General features: G+C 43.9%; 1 protein-coding gene and 1 long non-coding RNA gene across 6 annotated transcripts in view; both read right to left on the reverse strand.

Moving 5' to 3' along the window:
- Rere (arginine-glutamic acid dipeptide repeats) overlaps nucleotides 1-21,178 on the reverse strand; it is a 321,115-nt gene that overhangs the window by 146,599 nt on the left and 153,338 nt on the right. The window lies entirely within an intron of this gene.
- On the reverse strand, nucleotides 10,152-12,615 carry LOC110342670. The gene is made up of 2 exons (XR_002384809.2): nucleotides 12,009-12,615; nucleotides 10,152-10,421 (listed from the first exon to the last, which is right to left on the reverse strand). It is a non-coding gene; the product is annotated as an uncharacterized LOC110342670 (long non-coding RNA).

Below are 21,178 nucleotides of genomic sequence, written 5' to 3' on the forward strand. Positions count from 1 at the left end.
CCAGAATCACGAAGCACACCACGGGGAATGGGTGGTGACGAGAATCTGTGCCCACACAACAGGACCTGCCTTATTTACCTCTGACTCCTGAGGACAGAGCAGCTCACACATAACTATTGGTAAAAGAAAGAGCCCGAAGCTGACCATCGTCGTGTAAATGTCTGAAGGACAACTAACCATATATTTTCAAAAGTTAACTTTGTTTTCAGCTCAATCAAAAACTAAGGTACCAGATACTGCCTCTTCTATTTGAAGGATACAGGGTATAGCTGTGTGCTTGTGTGCTAGGCTATGGGATAGTTAAATCCAGTGAGTACTGAGGTTTCCCGGGATTAATAAAACAGATTTAACCCAAGTAAAGTCCGTGCAATCCCTCTTGGCAGCTTCTACCTTTTTGCACAAGTTCACAAACCACAAGTGCAGAGGCTAAAGCTAAGGGAAAATGCCTCATGTTTGGAAAGAGGCCACGTTAATTCTGAAACATTTCAGGAATCTTTAATGAAGAAAGACACATCTTGGTTTAATAAAGGGGCAAGAATAGGCTGCTCTACAAGATGAGCAAGGGCAGGAAAAGTACTGTCTCTAGTCTTAGCATAACTGAGAATGTGGATGCTCTCCCACAGTAACTATCATAAACACCACGATTCTTACTGCATTAACTGCCAAACAGTATGACTACAGAACAGGATATAGCTATTGGCTTATGTTAAGCAGACTATGCATACAAAGGACAATGTGTAGGTCTTAGTTTTCACTCATTCATACTTTTACATTGGAAGGGTCAATGGCAAAAATCAGTTTGCATTGTTTAGTCTACAGAAGAAAAACTGAGGACAAACAGTATAAAAAGGTTCACAGAAAAATTCTGAATGTAAGCGTTGAAAGAAATGTGTAACCTGTAGAAGAAAGAAAAGACCTCAGTGCACTGCTTCTAAGCAAAGGTGGGAACCAGAAAGAAACACAGATCATCTGGGAGACCAGTGCGCAGCACAAAACACTACACGCGAGTACTGAAAGAAGCAGATCCTGGCCACAGTCTGGCCTCCATGGGTTTACAGACCAACGGGGTCTCTGAACTTACCTGTGACCCCACACACAGGCTCTGAAGAACAGAACATGTGACGGCACCACACATGCACCTTGTAGGCATAAGGCTTATTCTGCCAAGGCCCCAGGAAAATACTTGTCCCTCCCTCCATTTCATTCCAAGTTGAGAGAGGAAAGAACAGGACCAAGTTGGCGTAGCTACTGAGGAAGAACAGAACCCAGGGCCTGCTGGGGTGTGCAGTATGAATTCACTGCAGTAATATACACTAGCATAAGCCTGCTTGTCTTTGCACTCCTGACATGCGAACAGGTAATTCTGTTGCCCTGCCCTGCTACTGTTGATGGAACACTCTCCCCAAGCTGTGGCAGCTAGAAATATCTGTAAGTAGCATAGCTCAGTCTCTCTCTCTCTCTCTCTCTCTCTCTCTCTCTCTCTCTCTCTCTCTCTCTCTCTCTCTCTCTCTCTCTCGTCTCTGTCTCTCTCTCTCTCTCTCTCTCTTTCTCTCTCAAATAAAGTCAAAGTTGGTTGAAAACCATAAATCCAAAAGATATTATTGCTACTGTTATTAGTATTCAAAAACCAAAGCCAGAGTGATCCCATGAACCCTGCTGAAGCACCAGAGAATAGAGGACACAGTTAACTAGAAAACAGGGAAGCCTACCGTCATGAACTCCAATGCTGTTACCACCCGTATCTGTGTGACCCTGGTAACTTTCTAAGATTCTGAATTTCTCTTTTGTCCTGTAAATGTGAATAATTTAAAGAATTCGTGAAAGCTGTAAAGACTACATCATATGCCAGGTGAATGCTTAAAGCTCCATAGTTTGTCAAAAACCCTGTCGAAACATGGGCCACTTTTCCTCCAAGACCAGCCTGTGTGAGGGGCGGTGGTCATGTCTAGCAGATGCTCACAAGCTCACTTCCCACAGCAGCCAGAGCTCTGGCTACCAGCAGCCCAGCAACTGTGCTCTAATACCTAGTTATCCATGCATTCCTGCAACACGTACAAGATGCCTGAAAACCTGAATGGCAATTTTTAAGTTGTCTGTTTTTTCTGAACCTAGCAGGAGATTCTGGAAACCGTTAGTTAGATGTGCCATTTCTACATCACTAGTTACGAAGTGACCCAAGCATGCCCACTGATTTCATACAAGAAAACAAACAAACAAAAAACCTACTCTGGCTCATTTGTAGATTTGAAAAGCTGCTGACATCCTGATGTAGTCCTGCCCAATGGCCAGGGGGCGGCACTGTTGCGTCAAAGAAAACACCAGCACTTAAAATATACTTCATTCCACAGATAACAGCACAACAAAGGTAGACTCAAACGAAATGTGCTTTGAAATAGGCCAGTAGTTTAATGAAAGACTAACAGTCTATAAAGGAATGCGGACGGCTATTTCAGAGCACTAGGCTAAGCTGTATGGCAGGACTGCAGTTCCGTCTGGAACCACTAGTTAACTGCGCGTGTGTGCGTGCGTGCGTGCGTGCGTGCGTGTGTGTGTGTGTGTGCACGCGCATGTGCGTGGTGTGTGTGCAGGGATGGAAAGGACAATGGAAGTCTGTGATGTCTTCCTGTTTTATTTTATATCTAGATGTCTTCCCCAGAGCAGACCCAGGAGACTAAAGGGAATTGAGGTGCATCTGCTCCCTGGCATTAGTTAGCTAGTATTACCATCCTACAGGATTAGAAAGTGTAGAGTCTTCTCTGGAGGACACCGTCTGCTGCGAGAGGGAGCGCCTCTTCTCAGGTCAAACGACGCCATACTGGGGGTTGCTGAACATTAACCATAGGAAGGCCTCATTTGATTCTTACTCCTCGCTCAAAATCACAGCCAAACAATGCATGCAGGAATCATGTGACTCAGCCCAAACTCCCTGGGTCTGAATCCTGGTTTTACAAGGAGCTAAACTTTGGCTGTGTGTGAATAACTTCTGGCCTCGGCTTTCACACAATCTGCATCCCTCCTCCACTAGGCTGTGGAGATTGGGTTCCCTCACAGGACCTGAGTGCTTATCACTCAGGAAACCTTCATTACTGTCACCGTTCTAGAGGCAAAGAACCAGCCACAGGTTTTACTTTTCTCAGCCTCATTACTACTGACAGTAAAGGCAACATAAAGACAAGACATGTAGGCACGGGGTGGGAGGGAAGGTAGGCTTGTCACTTTAAGAACCCCAGGAGCAAATCAAGTGTCTTAAATAGCACTTACCATTTACTAATAATACAATCAAACACTAACATAAATCTCACAATTTCTGGCCTTCACTAAATACTGAAGCAAGAGGAGACTTCCACGGTGAGAGCCTGGGCAGTATTCCTAAAGGAACAAGAAACACCCACTAGGAAGCAAAGGCTTTTCACCAGCTTCATTCACAAGAAAGGAAGATTGGGAGGCCAGAGACCAGAGGGTCCAAATGGGCCCAGCTATTTGCTAGGGGAGGTCTCACAAGAGCTGCTGGGTTTGCAGGGGAGGTGGAGGTGGTGACATCTCTAGGTTAACAATGGAATTCTTTTACATCAATGGCTTGACTCTCCCTGAACTGAAAAATACATGTAAATTTAAGGCATGAGCAACCATACAATGTACATGCAACACCCCCCCACACACACACAAACACACACACACACCTGAAGTCACCTCTCAACTCTAATTATAGAGTCAAAATTTAATAAGGCTCTGTCTACCTAGTTGTCCACTGCACATCAACAGTGGCATTTTCAGGCAATTAGACATTGTGTTTGCAGTGAGGGAGACCTATTTCTTGGCTTTCTTTTGTAAAACAAGGTTTCATGCAATCAAGGCTGGTCATGAACTATGTAGCCAAGATTGGTCTTGAATGCCTTGTCCTCCTGCTTCAACCTCCCACATGCTGAGACTGCAGGAGTATGCCACACTGCTTGGCTGTGTTGTCCTTAATACTAAATGCACACACAGGTAAGTGATATGTCAAGAGGGATTTGAGATGTGTCGTGAGACAAACAGAGCAAGCTAAAAGCACATTCTTGTGTATATCACCACATACACTATTTTGACTGGTTAGTGGTTGTGATTACTACTGGGTATCGGAGTGGATAAAGGACAGACAGCAATGCACCACTTCCGTTGGTGTCTATGCAAATGCTTGGGGGCCAGTGTATGACTGTGGGATGAGTGAGGCAGACCCCACCTGCACAGGGGCGGCGCCATCCTATCAGCACAGGGCCTCGCAAACTAAGAACAAAGGGAAGGTCAACTCACTTTCTGCTGGAGCCTTAGCTTCTAGGACTCTAACCCCAGATCCACTGAGCCATGCTACCAGCTTTCCCAGGTCTCCAGTGTGCAGTGGCCCATGATAAGATCTCGACACTTCCATATGTGAGCCATCCCCATGCCCCTCTCCTATCTCACTGGTTCTGTCCAGAGAGCCCAGGTTCAATTCCCAGCACCACATGGCAGTTCACAACTCTCTATGATCTGGTGCCCTTGTACAGACAGACATACATGCAGGTAAAAATGTCAGTGCATATAAAAATAAATAAATCAAGAAAACATAAACCCAGCACTCAGGAGGCAGAGAGAGCTCTGTGAGTTTGGGGAGGGGGGGTGTGCCAGGGGTAGTGGCACATGCCATTAATCCTGGCACTCAGAAGGCAAGAGGCAGGTAGATGATCTCTGTGAGTTCAAAGTCAATTTAGCCTACATAGTGAGTTCCAGACTAGCCAGAGCTACATGAGTCACTGTTTCAAAAGAAAAGAATAAGATTAAAAAGGTGTATGTGTATGGGGGGTGGGGGGAGTAGAAGAGGGGGGGCATTTCCATTGGTCAGGAAAATGGCTGTGCAATGGTGTGCCCCTCTTAGAGCTACTTCTTCATTTACATACATGTACTGAGACATTTCAAATAAAAACACAGGAGCCCATTCACAATGAGCACCTACACACGGTAAGGCAAATAGAGTTCTGGGTAGAATGATGATGTCAGTGTACCTTTTAGTACTTTCTAAATTGTGATCATCATTCTCTATTCACATGTGCCAGGCACACACGTAGGAGGCCAAAGGACAACTGGTGAGAGCCAGTGCTTTCCTTCTAGAGACAAACTCAGGCCTCAGGTCATCATGGCTGATACCAGGAACCTCTCTATTTGCTGAGTCATCTCATGGGTCCTCAAACTAAATCCACCCATCCACCCATCCACTCATTCATCCACTCATTCATCCATCCATCCATCCATCCATCCATCCATCCATCCATCCATCATCCATCCATCATCCATCCATCCATCCATCCCAGGCTGTTTTGCTTCAGTCAAAGGTCTTTGTTCTCTCTTTTCCCCTTACCTGGGTATGTTTCTCCTGGTACTTTCAATATAGCTGTCCATCTAATAGATAACAGGCAGGGTGTAACAGTCAAAACTTAAACCCCTTATGCTGTTATTTCATAAAATTAAATAAGAACAAGCCTGTATAATCGCAGGTCAGTGTCAAAAATCTGGCAGTTTTTCCAGAGACTAGGGCTCAGTGCCACACGTGCATGATGACCTGAGTTCAGAACTGCAGAACCCATGAAAAGAATAAGGGTTTGTTTGGTAGCATGTGCACAAAATGCCAGTGATGGCCAAGTGAAGACAGGAGGATCAGCCAGTCTAAGTTCAGTGAGACTCTTGTCTCAAAAGGTAAGGTGCAATGATAAGGACACCCAGTGTTGACCTCTGGCCTGCACAGCACACACCTGCACAGCACACTCTAAAAACACAACACACTCTAAGCAGCTTGTAAAAGAAAGCTACACGTCTTTGTCCCCATCTACGTTCTATTACTTCTCACGGGGAATGTTACCTCTAAAATACCCAAACTTTCTATGAATGTAAAGGGGACACATAGCACCTCTAATGATGGGATGTAAAGATTCTTTTACAGAGGAAGGCATGCTACTCAAAACTACCCTATGAAAGAAGTTCCAGCCAGGGGTAGGGGTGGGGGTGGTGCATGCCTTTAATCCTGGCACTGGGGAGGCAGAGACAGGTGAATTTCTGTGAATTCAAGGCCAGCTTGGTCTGCAGACTGAGTTCCAGGACAACCATGGCTACACAGAGAAATCTTGTCTCAGGGGGAAAAAAAACAACACAAACAAAAAACAAAAATCAAACAAGACCTCTGAAAAGAAATCTGAATTGCCCCAGTCTCGTGTTAACACTGTACTTCCAGGCAGGCTGAGTGCACACTGGAGACAGGGAAGTCATTAATAGGGTGCAATTGTAACCTTCCTGAAAGCAAGCAAGGAGCACTAACTATTGTCATCATGGCAGTCTTCTGTCTGTTTGCTATCTGCACAAACTCTTCTTTATTGCAGGTATGTCTGTGCAGGAGGGCTCCATGGCAGGCAGCAGACTGCTGACTATATTGACGGCTGTCCTCTTAACACACAGCCCGATTAGCATTTCTATGCCTGCACTGCACACGCTGGCATTATAAATCACATGCTCGCTGTCATGCACAATAACCAAACAGTTACCTAACAGCTAAAGGTATTACAAATGGATTGAACTAATCTTTGAATATATGCTCCAGTAATTAAATTCTGTATGGTCTTCTACCTTTAAAACTAAAGGCAGGCAACACTGAAACTGAATGCCATCCACAGAGCCTTCACATTTGCCATGAAATGTCACTTATATTACAGAGTTCACATCCAATTACTGAATACAGCCAGCCAGAGCATCTATCACTTACATTAAAACAAGCAGAAGCCAGCAGTAGGGCTGTTGGAAGCCATCACATGGTTTAAATGGATTTCTCACCTTTCAAATATCAAGGGGTCCTCTTTCCCAGAACATCTCACCAAGGGGTTTGGCCTTTTAACAAAGAGAGCTGCCCAAGCTGAAAGAACATTCGGCAGAGAAGACATGCAGCAAAGCCCAGTTCAAAGCTAGAGACATCTGCCCCTTGTGTTAAAATACAAAACAATAAAGGATCTTTCATAGGAAAAATAGTAAATACATGTAAAGGACAGTTTTTTTAAGGCCATTAACAAAGAAGCCAAGCCTCAGACCCAGAAGAGTCTCTGCTTTTGCTAAGTGTCCACACTCAGGGGAATAGTCCAGGACCTATTCATTTTCTAATTCTTGAGAACAAAGAAACCTATCTTGAGGCCCTTGCTTGGAGCCCTCAGATCAAAGCACCATCAAGCACAAAGCTAGGCCTCTCTGTGACAGTGTTGCTGCTTGTGCACTTACCAGGATTACACAGGGGGAGCCACCAGAGCTGCACAAATACACAGCCAACCTGTCCACCCACTAGTGCCAAACAAGGATCATAAAACACTGACCAAGATAATTTCCCTAATCCTGTGTCTTCCTTTTTCAAAAGAAAGCACTGAAAGCCAACTCTCAGCACTTACTGCACAATACAAGCCACCTGGTGGAGACTCACATGCTACAACGAGGGAGAAACCAGGAGAGAAGATCAGGAAATCACTGTCCAGCTCTATGTCAAGGGAAAACCGGCAAGAGTTATACTTGGCAGTAAGAAATTGATGGAACATACAACGAAACAATGCCCAAGAAAATGGAACCCAATGCCACAAAGAGATCAGTACCTGGCAGTTCCATTTCAAATCAAACTCTAGAAAAGAGGTTCTTAGCTTCTCTGCCTGTCCTGCAGAGTACTACATAACGTCTGCACAGTTGGAGGCTTCTATCTCATCTCAGGGCCCAAATGCATTCCACAGGGTCCTCCATGAAGCAGCAGTCCTCACAGTCTAAACTCTACGAGGCACTTCAAGGGATCCCAAGGCTCAAAAGGGTGGCAACAGCAGCACTTTGTTCCTAGATATTCCTGAAGCCAAAAGTAAAGCTTTGCTTTGTCAAGTTAATGTTATTTTGTTTGGTGTTACCTATATTCTAAAGTATCACTTCCTAGTGTTATGATACTTGATGTATTTACACAAAACATAGAAGATAGCTTTAATTAATATATCTTGGTTTTTGTTTGTTTGTTTTGTTTTTTCGAGACAGGGTTTCTCTGTAGCTTTGGAGGCTGTCCTGGAACTCACTTTGTAGACCAGGCTGGCCTCGAACTCACAGAGATCCGCCTGCCTCTGCCTCCCGAGTGCTGGTATTAAAGGCGTGTGCCACCAACGCCCGGCCTAATTAATATATCTTAAAGAGGTTTTTTTCCTGCTTGAAGCATACAATTATATTCACAAATATTAGCGTATGTACATACACCAAAATCACCGTGGAATTTACAATGGTGTATGCACATATTTGAAAACTGAAAATTTCAAGTTCTAATTGTTTGATGAATATATTTAAAAGGAACAATAATACATTTTTTTCAAATATTCAAGGCTGACACAACTGCTCCCTTGGCTCAATGTAAAATTTCCCTGAAAAGTTAACTATTTTAAGCTTCTATATTTTGGATACTCTATAACAAAGTTCTAATAGAAACCTGCTGCCAAGGGGCCAGTACTGGAAAGGGCACAGTCTCATCCCCTGTCAGTCTTACTCTGTGTATCCCTGAGAAAACAGGAAGGCTTCTTGTAAAAACTCAACCCTGACACAGAAAGTGGTGTACAGGCTCTGACCTGGATTGAGCTGGGCCTTTAAAGGACAGAGATGGTGAACAGATAAAGTATTCCTTTGTCTGAGTCTGCCTTGGGTTTTGTACCTAGCTTCTCCAGTGTAGCTTTATGCTGGAATGCTGGCAGGCATGACAGATAGCACATGACAATTTAGGAATTAGCATTTGTGGTCCAGGGGCTAAATAAAAAGGCATTTCAATAAAAACTAACACACCAGGTATATTGAGAGGTTGGCTCCAGGGACAGCAGAGTTTGCAGACATTCCTCACATAAAAATAGATCAATAGTAAGTCCAAACAAACTCCTGCTGACATCCCAACAAAACGAACACAAATGTTTACATGAATTCTGCAAGGACAGGACAGTTTCCCATCAACCAGGGTGCTGGGAGGAAAGCAGCGCTGGGAAAGTGGTACAATCAGGAAGAACTCCCGACAGGAGAGGCTGGGCTGAGGTGTTAAAGAAGGGGGGGGGGGGGGTTTGGAGGGGCAGACAGGGTAGATGGAGTAAGGATAAAAAAGCAGACACACTCTGGCCAGTTAGGAGGCCTAACAGCAGCCTGTAACACGCCCCTGCCAATGAAAGGCTCCCCTGCAGAAGAAGCTGTAAATAACAAAGTTCCATAAAACACGGAAAAAAAGGGTCAAGAAAAAAGAAAGGCCCAGTAAAAGTAAAGGAGGGGAGAACTGGGAAATCAGTCCAAACCATCGTTTTTGTTATTGTTTATTTGAGGGAGGGTTGTTGTTGTTGTTATTTTATGTTTTGGTGGTGGTGGTGGTGGTTTTAGTATCGGACTACAGTCTCTCTGTGTAGCCCTGGCTGTCCTATAACTCACTGTAGACCAGTCTGCCCTGGAATTCAGAGATCTTCCAGTCTCTGCTTCTGGGATTAAGGGAGTATGTCACTACCAGTTGGCTTTGTTTGTTTGTTTCTTAAGTAACAACACAAAAGCAACTAGATTAAAAGGAATTGTATTACTCAACCACACTGATCTAAAAATTTAGGAAAATTAAGTTTACCAAAAAAAAGGGACCAAGAGAAATGTGGAGTTACAGAGAAGATCAGTAAGCTCAGCTCCTGGGGAGCTGAAGACTGTAAATTAATCTGGGCTACACAGTGAAATTATTTCCCAAAGTAAAATAAAATAAAATCAGTAACTAATAATTTTTAAAAGAGCAAAAATATAGAGGCTAATGTACCTGCAAGCAAACAAACAAACAAAAAACAAAGAGCAGAACAGTATACGTGCTGATAAGAAAGGAAACCATGTGCAGTGTGCAAACATGATAACAGAAATAAATACAACACACAACTTCAAAACAAAGACACTCAAATAGATGGCCTCACACAGCAAGGAGCCTACATTAGAAACAAAGCAAAAAAATCACTTAGAAATACCAGAAACAACAACAACAACAAAAATAAACAGAAATTTTTTAAAAACTGAAGGAAGAAAATTTCTGACTTCTGTTAAGTTGTCCTCTTAGCTGATGTGCATGCTGTCTCATAGGTCACGTGCACAACACTCAAAAATAATAGTAATAGCTTTTATTTTTAAAAAAGGAGCACAGAACAAAACAGCCAGATGTGGTGGTGTGATCCTATCGTTGGACAACACCTGCACAGCGCCCCCCAAAAAAGAAATTTAAAAAAATCAAAGTGAAAGGGAGAAGGATGAGGAAAGGGTGGGTGAGGGCTTTTCTGTGCTTGACTGTAGTCCCTGCGCAGTCAGCAAGATCAGAAGTTTAAGATCATCCCCGACGTTCTCTACTACCATCACTAGAGCTGGGGAAATGCAGGCACCTAGGGGAAAGCAACATGAATTGTAAGAGAAAGAAATCGTCACTGGACTCTGACGACCATGTTCCACATCAAATGAAAACATGGCTTTGCTGGGTATGGTGCGCACCATATCCTGCCTGGCTGAACCTTTTCTATTATAGTTCTAAGAATTTTGAACAATAGCACCAATATCAGTAGTTATTACATGCTGTTCTGTAGGAAAAGGAGACAGAGGAGATAGCTCTGCCATGAGTTGTCTGCGACCTCAGGCTGGAGTGAGGGTGTCATCCTAACGTCAAGTCCCTCCCTGGAGGTCTGCCCAGAAAGCAAATGCATTTTCACACTGTTCATGTGCACATCAACCCAGAAGCCACAAAACCCAAACTAGATTATGCTTTTGAAATATCATTTCCCAGTCAAAGAAACTAGAAAGTTTCATGGACAGGGTGGTTCTGCAGTAGGCATGTGTGAGATGGAATACCTACACATACTGTCAAGAAAAAACTGTCAAACTCCAAGGTCAAATCAAAAAGGACTCGGGCACCAACTCCAACAGGCACCCAATGATGGGGCAATCTGGCATCCCTAAGGAGTAAGGATTGCAAGTACTAATGTAGCATTTGGAAACTTCACAAATAAAGGGGAGAGACAGTCTTCACACGTCTTGCCTACAGAAAGTGTGCACCTGGGTTAAGAATGGCGGCTGGCAGGAGCACTGCCACAAAAACTCACTCCAGCTAGTAAGTGAAAATGAAATAGACTTACAATTTTGCAACTCCTGAGGAAAAGGTGGACAGGAAAAAAATCTGATATTACGTGGCTTGTGAAAACAATGTAGTACACTAATATAATGGTTTGAATAAAAATGGCCCAAAGGCTCTAGGATTTAAATGTTTGGTCACTCGGGAGCAGCACTCATAAGAGGTGTGGCCTTTTGGAGGAAGTGTGTGTCACTGGGAGTGGGCTTTGGGATTTACAAGCCCAAGCCAGGACTAGTGACTGTCTTTCTCTCCTTCCTGCGGCCTGTGGATCAGGATGCAGAACCCTCAGCTCCTTCTCCAGCACCACATCTGCCTGACAGCTGCCACATCTCCTCCATGAGGACAATGGACTAAAACTCTGAAACTATAAACCAATTCTAAGAGTTGCCATGGTTACAGTATCTCTTCACAGCAAGAGAACAGTGACTGAGACAACTAACTACAATTTGGCTCAGACCAGACCTAAGATACATCTGGATCTTGCCTCTAACATACAGGAAATGCAGAGGGTGTAGGCACTGTACAAACAGTAAATTCAGATGACACAAGATTCTTGATCAAACACCTTGGTATTGACAACTAAAACACCTCAGATTTCAGCTGGAGCCAGACACCACAGAGGCACTGTGCACAGCAGCAAAAGATGCTAACAAGCACAAATACTCCATAGCCGTGTGGTCCAGCATCAGGCCATACCCTTGTTGGGCTTTTTGTTTGTTTGGTTTTTTTGCTTGAGACAGATCCTCACAATGTAGCTTAGGCTGGTACTGAACTCACGAACCTTCTAGTGCATCTCTTGAGGGCTGGGATCTCAGCAGCACTGTGTTCAGATGGTCTTTAGACTCACCCTAACGACTTTCATCTTATATGCATTTCATGCACAGTTACAAGAGGCTCCTGTCCACTTCAAACCTTTTGAAAGTCATCTTTTCATATCTTACCTGCATAAAAATAATTCATATTAGCTGATGAAGGCAAACTATAATTTTAGTTCTAAGTCATGAAAATAAACAGATAATAAAATCTGCTGAAAATACTAATTTACGCAAACAAACCACGCAGTCTCTTATGTGACTCGGCTTTTAGTACTTCCTGCATGTTCTTTGTGTGAGATAAAGTTTCTCAAATCTCAGAAATGGCTTCAACTCCTGGGGTCATTACTATTTAGGTAGAGGGTTGTGTTTAGGGATCTAGTTCTGCGCTGAATGGTCCAATAACAGCACACTGTGCTGATGGGGGTGTCCTTCTGTGTGCTGCGAATATGTTTCTCTTACTGGTTGCTGAATAAATGCAGACTGAAAGGATAGGTGAATTCTGGGAAGAGGGGTGCAGAAGTGAGCTGTGAGGAGACGCCTTGTGGCTGCTAAGGGAACAAGAGGTCTAGTCATTCTCCAGCCAGCCAAGACTACAGAGATACATAGATAATAGAAACGGGTTAATAATTGAGAGCGAGCTAGCCAATAAGAAGCCTGAGCCATTGGCCAACAGTTTAATATAAGCCTCAGTGTGGGGAGGAGGGGAGGTAGAGGGAACTGGGACTGACATGTGAAGCAAGCTATTTAAAATTAAAATAATAAAATAAAAAATTTTAAAAAGCCTCAGTGTGTTCATGTGGGACTGAAGGGAGGCAGCAGGACCCAGCTAAACACAAACTCCATCATGGCAGTGCTGCTTCCTCACTCAGCCACCATTTCCCCCAGGGACAGAGCTCCTACAGTATTGGGAAAGAGCCATATCAACACTCAAGCTCTGGCCTGTCTCCCATGCCTTTAGCTAGATGTCTGCGGAGAGCCAGAGTCCACTGCAAAGCAATGCTTTTAAAAGTACGATCAAAACCCTGCAGGAGAACCAACTGGTTTTTTGAGACAAGGTTTCTCTGTATTGTTTGGAGGCTGTCCTCGAACTTGCTCTGTAGACCAGGCGGACCTCAAACTCAGAGATCTGCCTGTCTCTGCCTCCCAAGTGCTGGGATTAAAGGCGTGCACCACCCCTGCCCGGCTAGAACCAACTGTTTTTGTTTTGTTTTGGTTTGGTTTTTCGAGACAGGGTTTCTCTGTATTGTCTTGGAAGCTGTCATGGAACTCGCTTTGTAGACCAGGCTGGCCTCGAACTCACAGAGATCCGCGTTTTTAGCAGTTTCTAATCACTTACTCTGCATTTCTGCGTTTATCTCATGGTAGATAAATGACAGTTCAATCTGAGGCACATTGAGTCATAGCCATCTAAAGAATTGGGCTGAGGCAGCTATGGCTACAGTAGCCATTGTGAGCACAATGAGACCTTCCAAACAACTACCACACACTGAAGACACCAAAGCTGTGAGCAGGAGCCTGAATCCAAGGACCATTTGTCACCCTACTACCACGGAGGCACACCTTGTTTTATGTAAGGACAGACACGACTGAAAAACCGCATGCCCGCATTATTTATCACTGTGAAGTTCCCAAAACACAGCATCACAGAGCTCCATTTTCACATGAGAATAACCCTGAGAAGCAAGCAGGGTGACTGTTCTCTCAATTTGACAGCTATGAAAACCAATGCCCTAACAGATTAAATAGCTTGTCTCAGCAGTGCGGCTAGCCAGTGTAGAATTAAAAAAAAAAAACCAACTGAGCCTCCCCTTTCCAAGTACAATCTACTTCTCTGTGAACTGAAATTACCTCATCACAATTACATATAAAACACAATATAAATTAGAGATGTAACTCACAAATTACACCAGGTAAAAGATCTACAAAATAAACACCAGTCAGCAAGGAAGCCAAAATTAGACTGAATGGCTACAATGAGAGTTTGCCACATTTTGTAAGGCCAACAAGCATAGGGAGGGAGGGGACAGAGAGACAGAAATTGTTAATTATTTATTTGTTTTCTATATGGGACCTCATTATATTGTCCAGACTGGCCTCAAATCCCTGGACTCTGATCTGTTGCCAAGTCTCCCAAGTAGCTGGGAGTACACATGTAAGCCATCACACTGGGCTTAAGGCTCATAACAACACAACACAGCCAACAATGTACTAATTGAGTTAAGAATGAATAACAGAAACAAAATAAATCTACAAGTCTGAAATACTACCCTGGTTCTATATAAATCTGTCAATAGGCAGTATTTTTCTTTTTGTTTTGTTTTTTGTTTTTCCAGACAGTTTCTCTGTGTAATAGATGTGGCTATTCTGGAACTCACTCTGTAGACCAGGATGGCCTCGAACACACAGAGATTCGCCTGCCACTGCCTCCCCAGTGCTGGGACTAAAGGTGTGCTTCAGCACCACTCACCTATAAGTAGTATTTCTTAAAAACTGGAAAATTGTGCCATGGTTAGTTATAATCTATTGTGTTTTGATAGAAACATAAAAGATGCCTGAGGAGGCTGGAGAGATGGCTCAGAGGTTAAGAGCACTGACTTCTCTTCCAGAGGTTCTGAGTTCAATTTCCAGCAATCACATGGTGGCCCACAACCATCTGGCACCCTTTTCTGGCCTGCAGGTACGCATACCGGCAGAATACTGTATACATAATAAATAAATAAATCTTTAAAAAAAAAGATGCCTGAGAACCACTGTCAATTAGATTCCTGAACGTTCTTCAGTAGTAAATACTTAATGGTGTGGAGCCATCCTCACTTCCCAGGAAACAGACATATTACTGCATAGCTTTCTGGTACAAAAGAAAAAAAAAGTCATCTACAATACACACTACTTTAAGCAAACCTCCTCCTCCTAAAGGGACATCAAACATTCCATAACAATAAGTGCTAAGGTAATTCTCATATCAGTAACTACTTGCTAAACTCCAGATTAAACAAAAACACCTACCTTTCATTAAAAGCAGATAAAGACCCTTGGGCTACAGTGACTATTTTGTTAGGGCATTAAAAAGAAACAAACAAGGAAAGGAGGGAAGGGGTTAAAGACAGATGTGAGCACAGGTGTAGGTACAGGCAGAAGAACTCACCATATACTTAAAATCTTTTTTTTTTTTTTTAATCTGTCGGGGCAGGCAAAGTGTTACGTGAGTTTAATTCCACATTGGAAAAATGATTTGGGATTGCAAGCTCAGAGGCAGCCTGCAGTCTATTGTGAATTTTTTATTCAAAAAAAGGAGAAAGAGGGGCTGGAGAGATGAATCAACCTTGAGCACTGTCTGCTTTCATAGAGCACCCAGGTTCAATTTCTAGCACCCACATAGTGGCTCACAACCATCAGGTACCTCCAGTTTTAGGGGATTACCTATTCTGACTTCTGTGGGTACCAGGTACATACATGGTGCGTAAACATACATGCATGCATGAAAGCAAAAATAACACACATATAAAACCAAACTTTAAAGGAGAAAGAGAGAAGGAAAAGCATCCATCAACAGCCTATGTGAATATCATTACTGAACAACTACACAAAATGTGTCTGGTCTCTCCAGAGCAGCAAGAGCCAGCCTCCATTTCACAAGCACCTCAGGGGGAGGAACACAGCTGGGTTCGGGTTAGGAGGCTGAAGCCAGCAGGGCCCAGAGAAGAGCTGACCCAGGTACAAAACAAGTCAGTGTGTCAGATGCCCATCAGAGTTGACAAAGACCTAGAACTCCACGAGCATTCTGTCTCCTTTGAGGGAACCCAGAAGGGCTGCTGATGCAGTGAGTTGGACCACAGAGCACTTGCCTAGCTTACACAAGATCCTAGGATTAATCCCCAACACTGGAAGGAAGAAAGGCAGTTGGAGTAAGAAGATGTCTTCAGTGAGAAGGGTTGATACTGTGTGGCACACCATGGAACCAGCGCTGATACTCACTGCTGGTAGTGCTCAAGCCCACCCCAGGTCCATAGAGAAAACTTCAGCTTCAGCGACCTTAAAACCACACGCTGTACTCAACACGGCAGATGCCTGAGGGACGAGTCAGTAAAAGGGAAGTCGACTGGCTTTCACCTCCTCTATCTCCATCAGGAGTTAAAAAGGCAAGTTCATAATGAAGTACTTTTAATCTGACATTTCAATTTTCAAAGACAATTGTCTACTCTTTAAAAACTCATTTAACCAGATCTCTGAAACTATAACCCAAACTAGAAGCGGATGGAAAGGAAAATATCCCAGGTCCTCTTTACACAGGACCATTCTGAGTGCCTTGCTCTCAGCCCTCTGTAAATGTGAATGGGTGCTGTGTCTCCTCAGTTAAGATAATATGCTCACAAGAACTCCAACTACAATTAAACAGCCTAACAAAGCAAGTTGAAAATTTTAAACATGTGTGCTAAATTACTAGGAGGGCCTAGTGCACTCTTCTGCCCAGATGTGTGTCCTTCATTTATCCCATCAACCGAATGCAGTGAGAACAAGTCACAGCACTCTCAAAAGAAAGCACAACAAAAAAGGCCTTGAGAAAGGTGGCCCACAGAGAAAACAAGGCACCCCTGTACCCACGATGGGCACCAGGCAGACCAGCAGGCGTCTGCAACCTTCAGTGTGGCCAACACAGGAAGCTAGCCCTAGGTACAGGCCTGGCAGGTTACAGGTTGTACTGATCACTCACTCCATCTCACCCGCTAAGGTCAACTTCTCCAGGAAAGCCTCAGCCCCCCCCCCCCACACACACACACGGCAGCCTCCCCGCTGCAGCTGCACACAAACCATTGCCACTGCTCTCTGTGGCACACAGATTTCAATGATTGCTTTCTTTCTGCTGTTCCACAAGTCCACGTTCCCACTCAATCAGCTCCTATCTACAGAAGAGAAAAGGAGTTCAAATCTGAGCACTGTCCAAAGCAGTCAACTGATATCTCTAACTCAGCCTTGCCCTTTGAGGGTTAAAAGGAAAAGGCCTTCAGGAACGGTGCTCCCTCCACCAAAAACACACTATTACCACACTACCAGTCTTCCCTTTGCAGAGGAGGTTTCTAGCTCCAGCCCCAACCCCAACCACCCCCCCCCGCCCGCCCCAGGAGATGTGGCTGCTCTGCTGTCAGACAAGCCTGGCGATGGCCCACAGTAGTGGCCAAGCACACTCATGGGCTCTTCTCAGTCTGTGGCTTCTTACTTATACAGCATTCAAACAGAGCAGGACAGTTTTTATCGCAACCCTGACGTTGGAGAGCCAATGACTGCCAGTGTGGGAAGCACAGTGGCTGGGCTACCTCTCAGCCCACCTTTCACTTTAAACCTGGTCATTGAACTTGTAGCCCCTTCTGCCTCGGTCTCCCAAGCAGCTGGGAAGACATGTCTGTGCCACAGGTCTATCTAGCCAGCCTGACCTTTTACTTAGTTCCCACCATAAGGCAAGGATTTACAGTTCAACGCATCTTAAACAGCACTACAGGGCAATGAAATATGCTCATGCAAAGGCTATCATTGAAGTAATTTGCTAGCTAGGCGTCAGCGGTTGCAGAAGAGAAAACAAAAATAAGCAAGCAGTGGGGAGAGTGTGTGCCCAACCAGTAACTTAAAGAATACACAAAGGCATCTCCCCGAAAGAAAACCACAAATCTGCTCTAGAGCACTGTGAATTGGAAGGAATTGTCCAAAGGGACCGCCAGCCTACTGGCGACTCCAACACAAAGTGCCTCACAAATCTCCCTATGCCAGCGACAAATCACCAGCAGGCAAAGCCCACGTAATGAAACCCTGTGAGCCAGCCCTTAATAATGCAGCCGTTCCAGGACTGTATTGATTTTGTTTCAGAGGAAGGAGTGTGTTTTATCTTCAGCCTTACAGCTCTGCGACAACATCAAGAATTTAACCACAGCACTTTCCTGACACATAATTTCTCAAACTGTAGCCTAGGATTCTTTGTCATTTTTCATCCATTGCTAGAGAATTCCTGGCCTCATGCACTCATCTTCCTACTTGGCCCACTGTAACCACACTAGTCTTTGGGTGTCTACAGTTTCAATGCATCTACCTGCCAACCATCTGCATCCCATTTCTCCTCTAAATGGTTTTAGCCGTGCATAGCTGCCTTGCCCATCCCGCCCTTTTATTTTAATGTGCTTTTTAGTTTTATCTTACAAGTGGAACAAACCCACAACTCAACCTCTCCGCACACAGGCTCTGTAGCCAAAGCAACCAAGCACAGGGTTCTCTTAACCCAGCCAAGCAGCTCACATCAGGGACACCGGATGTTGAATTTTGGGGTGGGGGAATTATTTTCACTTTAAAGTGAATCTTAAACCACTCAATTAACTAATTAATTGATTAATTAATAGTTTGATTATACAATGTACAGCTCCATTAACAAAGTTCAAAGCTATTAAGAATTTGATTATAGGCAGTAGTGGTGCAATGCCTTTGATCCCAGCACTTGAGAGGCAGAGGCAGGCATGTTCAACAAAGAGAGTTCCACAATAGCCAGGGATACACAGAAAAGCCCCTTTTTTTTTTTTACAGCCAGGTGTGGCACACACCTTTGATCCTAGCACTTAGAAACAAGCAGGCAGATCAAGGCCTGCAAGACAGTGAGTTCCACAACAGCCTGTCTCAAAAAAAGGGCAGGGGTGGACTAATAAGGCTTACACAGAGACAACTAAGAAGTACTATTGTGGTAGTCAAAAGTTAGTTAGTGAAGCTGACCCGCACACCACCAGCACATTTCTGCCAGGTACGGACAGGCAATCTAAGCATATACCAATGAAGGGCAGGTCAGTGACATTGGTAAAAACTAAGAGCAATGGGCCCAAACCAGCCACAGAAACAGTGCCATCTGCACACAACACAGGTGTGTGCTGTTCCCAACAACCTGAGCTACAGCCACCCATTTTTTATCATATTTTGCTTCAGAAATAAATACCAACAACTATCCTAACTGAACTAATGTTGGTATTGAGAATTCTGTTACTTTGACATTTGATTTGAAATTAATTTATAAATAATGCCTTTTACAACTACATGAGGGATATAAGCACAAAGATTACATGTAGTTTGTATGTTGGGGAAGTTAGTAGACCCAAAACAGCAATTATCTTGGCAGTCCTGGGATGGACTTAGAACAGGTCCTCATTGGGTGGGAAGGCACCCTTCTGCTGAGTTTACATCTGCAGCTCTCTCAAAAACAATGTTCCCTCTCTACAATAATGCACCTATGCCTGTATTTCAGTCAGTCAGTGGTTGACCAACATGTATTCCCTGAAATCTATACTCGAGCATCTCCTGGAAGACTGTTACAAGGAAAAGTAATCCCTTTTGCTTCACAAGGTAGAAACTGAGGCTCAGAGAAAGTAATTCATCTGATTACAGAACAAATACTACCAAAATGACTGAGACAATACTACAGTCTCAACAGAACAACTACTACCACCATGCTGAGACAATATTACAGTCTCAACAGAACAAATACTACACCTTGACTAAGACAATACTACAGTCCCAGCAGAACAAATACTACTACCATGACTGAGACAATGCTACAGTCCCAGCAGAACTAATACTACCACCATGAATGAGACAACACTACAGTCTCAACAGAACAAATAGTACTACCATGACTGAGACAATACTATAGACTCAAGAGTGAAATGAGTGGTTTTAGCTGCCTCCACTATGGGGGAATCATTTAAAAAAACTCCCTACCCCAAAGCACAGCTTGCAGCAGAGAGAGCAGAGACCAGCAGCAAAGCAGAGAGGGAAAGGCATGAGATGCCAAGCAGAGCTGACCAGGACTCTGAGGGAAGAGAGTGTCCACTGCAGAGGAAGAGGGGCCCAGAACACAGTACAACAAGGGATATAGGGGGGTAGGTAAGAGGAAAAGATAAGGTCACAGAATTAGGCTCTTTTCTGTATTCTGTGAAATGGCAAACAGCTTATGAGCTACAAACTTGCTAGAAAATCTATTACTACAGGGCTATGGAAAAAAGCATCTGGGCTCCAAAACAATATATAAAATTATAATAGGGTTTCATTTTTTTAAATAGCACAAGTTTTCAAGTCTCAGAAAAACTAGTGTTAGAAACAATGAGTGATAAGAACACATGAACCTAACACCAGCCCTATGCTATAGGACTGTCTGCACACTGCTCTACATTGAACACTGTTCTATACTGCTCTACACTGCACACTGCATGCCACCTGAGCTTTCTTGTCAACAGAGTCTGGTGATCCTCACAGGTGCTCATGCTTGTAAGGAAAAACACATTGCTGGCGGAGCTGAGAAAAAGCACTAAGTTAGATGGGTAAGGTGGAAGAAGGATCTCAGGAGGCAGAGGCAGGCAGATCTTTTTGGGGCTGGAGAGATGGCTCAGCAGTTAAGAGCACTGCTTGATCTTCCAAAGGTCCTGAGTGCAATTCCCAGCAACCACATAGTGGCTCACAACCATCTGAAATGCAATCTGGTGCCCTCTTCTAGGTTGTAGTCATACATACAGGCAGAACACTGTGTACATAATAAATAAACAAATCCTTAAGTGTGTGTGGGGGAGGAGGGGTGTACTTTGAATAGAAGTTCACAGAGAATTTAAAAAAATGAAACGGAACTTTTTAAAGCTCTGTGGGGAGGGGCACTATGAATGTGTACCACTGCATGCATGCCACAGGAAATATTCTGAAGGTAGAGGGCATCTTGCTGGAGTCAGTCCTCTCCTTCCACCATGTGGGTTCCAGAGATCAAACTCAGGACATGGAGCCAGGTGTTGAGCACCTTCATCCTCTGAGCTATCTTAGTGCATAGATGAACTACAGAAGTGATAGGGAATGTTCTGCATGTTATGTTTCTCTTATTCATTAATCAATAAAATTTGGATTGGCTGATTGGCCAGACAAGAAGTGACATGGCTGGGCAGAAACAGGATAGAAGCAGAAACAAACAGGAAATCGCTCTCTTCTCTGCGGAGATGCTGAGCAGTCATCATGTAGCAGGCAAAGGTCTGGTATTTCCCGGTTAGTCAAGACCATGTGGAAATACTTAGATTAATAGAAATGGGTTAGTAATTAAGACAGAGCTAGCCAATAAGAAGCCCAAGCCAAAGGCCAATAGCTTTATAACGAATACAGCGTCCATGTGTTTCTTTGGGGCTGAGAAGGGCATCGGGACTAGTTA

Source organism: Mesocricetus auratus, unplaced genomic scaffold, assembly GCF_017639785.1.
Source record: "Mesocricetus auratus isolate SY011 unplaced genomic scaffold, BCM_Maur_2.0 Super-Scaffold_100042, whole genome shotgun sequence".
Taxonomy (NCBI): domain Eukaryota; kingdom Metazoa; phylum Chordata; class Mammalia; order Rodentia; family Cricetidae; genus Mesocricetus; species Mesocricetus auratus.